Consider the following 2,500-nt stretch of genomic DNA (forward strand, 5'->3'; position numbering starts at 1 on the left):
AACAGGACCAATCAAGGCTCGCATACGACCTGCGACTTACTGCGGCTCCCTGAAGGTCCCCGTAGGACGACCATCACCAGTTAAGGTGTAGTTGACTTGTCAGGGCACGGTAGTCCCCACAAGTCCCCGATTATTCGTGGATATCGTCCTACGATTGTTTCTGACTCCTTTTGCTCCCCGCAGGTCCCCGTAGGACGACCATCACCAGTTAAGGTGTAGTTGACTTGTCAGGGCACGGTAGTCCCCACAAGTCCCCGATTATTCGTGGATATCGTCCTACGAGTTTTTGTGACCCTTGGGTTCCCGGCAGGTCCCCGTAGGACAACCATCACCAGTTAAGGTGTAGTTGACTTGTCAGGGCACGGTGGTCCCCACAAGTCCCCGATTATTCGGAGATATTGTCCTACGAGTTTTAGTGACCCTTTTGTTCCCCGCAGGTCCCCGTAGGACGACCATCACCAGTTAAGGTGTAGTTGACTTGTCAGGGCACGGTAGTCCCCACAAGTCCCCGATTATTCGTGGATATCGTCCTACGAGTTTTTGTGACCCTTGGGTTCCCGAACTTTGCTACGATGGTTCTGCCTCCAGAGGAGACTTATGAACACTTCGTATCATTTCTTACACCGAACCATGGGATCGCGAGATTGCTCCCGGATCCCTAATCACCTTACATTTTCGTTTCGTTTCCGTACACTACGATGAGCTAATTCAATTTGTTTGTTCGTCTGGCGAACGTTTTATTGCGGAATTACCGCGGTACTTCCAGCCGGGTATGGCTGCCGTACGACCTACAGGATAGATCATCGAACCACTTTTCGTGCATATTGTCCGTCGAGGGTATCACCTCGATACCCCCAACAGACCTTTGGACACTTCCTCACTACTCCTTGGAGCAGCAATCAGGGAACCATATAGTAGGAACAGCCGAATATGGAACTCTTTTCGTACTTTGGACACCTCCTATAACTTGTATGGCGACTTCGGGGACCTTCATTTCGTTCTCAGTTGGTACCCCTATTTCGGTCTTTGGACACCTCGTCTTACCCGTATAACTCACTTTAGGTCCACTTATTTGCCTGATATCTCATCGTGAACCCGTTTTTCGTACACCGTACACACCTAGGAACACCACATATGCGTTTCCCTTTCGATCGTGAAGTTTTCAAATTTTTCGATTTTTGGTCCTAGAAATTCATGAACGGTGGGAGACCAAAATTTTTCATAAAAAAAAAATTTTCACCGTTTGACCATAAAAACCTTCTTTTCGTACATACCCCATCATTTCTTCACGTTTTAGGCCATTTCTGAAATTTTCGCTTCGATAGTGTGTCCCCTATAATACAAAATGAACATTTTGCATCTCCCACAAGTGGCCATTTTTTTCCGCCACTGAAGAACACGACCTCGGGAACTCGGACCTAGGACGTGGCCATGTAAGTCATAGGCCACCCCAACTTTTGCAAAATACTGTTTCTTTTCACTTTTCATGATCTAAGGCGCGTTCCGACGGCGTTTTGAACAAATTTATGAGAAAAAAAATTTTGACCCTCGGACCAAAATTTTTTCGTTCGGGGCCCCATGGCCTATGGCCAGTATGGGAACTCGGGATGCCGATATGACAAAATTTGTCAAAAAATCACTAAAAAGTCGCTATGGCCCATTATTTAGAGCTTGTTGAGACCTTTCTAAAACACCTTGGTTGACCCCTGTCCGATAAGTAGTTTTCGAGATATTCGAGAAAATGTGATTTTTTGGGACTTAGAAAATTTTTGACCCGTACCCTAAGAAAAAGTGATTTTTTCATAGGACAATTTTTTCTTCGCAAATACTGTTTGGTTTCACTTTTCATTATTAGAAACGCGTTCCGAAGCCATTTTCATCAAAATCTCGTGAAAAAAAAATTTCACCCCCGGACCAAAAGTTGGCCGTTCGGTGCCCTATGGCCTATGGCCAGTATGGGAACCAAGGATGCCGATATGCGAAAAAGTGTCAAAAAATCACTTGAAAGTCGCTATGGCTCATTAAATAGAGCTTGTAAAGACCTTTCTAAAACACCTTGGTTGACCCCTGTCCGATACGTAGTTTTCGAGATATTCGAGAATAATGTGATTTTTTGGGACTTAGAAAATTTTTGACCCGTACCCTAAGAAAAAGTGATTTTTTCATAGGACAATTTTTTCTTCGCAAATACTGTTTGGTTTCACTTTTCATTATTAGAAACGCGTTCCGAAGCCATTTTCATCAAAATCTCGTGAAAAAAAAATTTCACCCCCGGACCAAAAGTTGGCCGTTCGGTGCCCTATGGCCTATGGCCAGTATGGGAACCAAGGATGCCGATATGCGAAAAAGTGTCAAAAAATCACTTGAAAGTCGCTATGGCTCATTAAATAGAGCTTGTAAAGACCTTTCTAAAACACCTTGGTTGACCCCTGTCCGATACGTAGTTTTCGAGATATTCGAGAATAAGTGATTTTTTGGGACTTAGAAAATTTTTGACCCG

The sequence above is a fragment of the Anopheles stephensi genome, unplaced genomic scaffold (assembly GCF_013141755.1).
Source record: "Anopheles stephensi strain Indian unplaced genomic scaffold, UCI_ANSTEP_V1.0 ucontig216, whole genome shotgun sequence".
In the NCBI taxonomy this organism is placed as follows: Eukaryota; Metazoa; Arthropoda; class Insecta; order Diptera; family Culicidae; genus Anopheles; species Anopheles stephensi.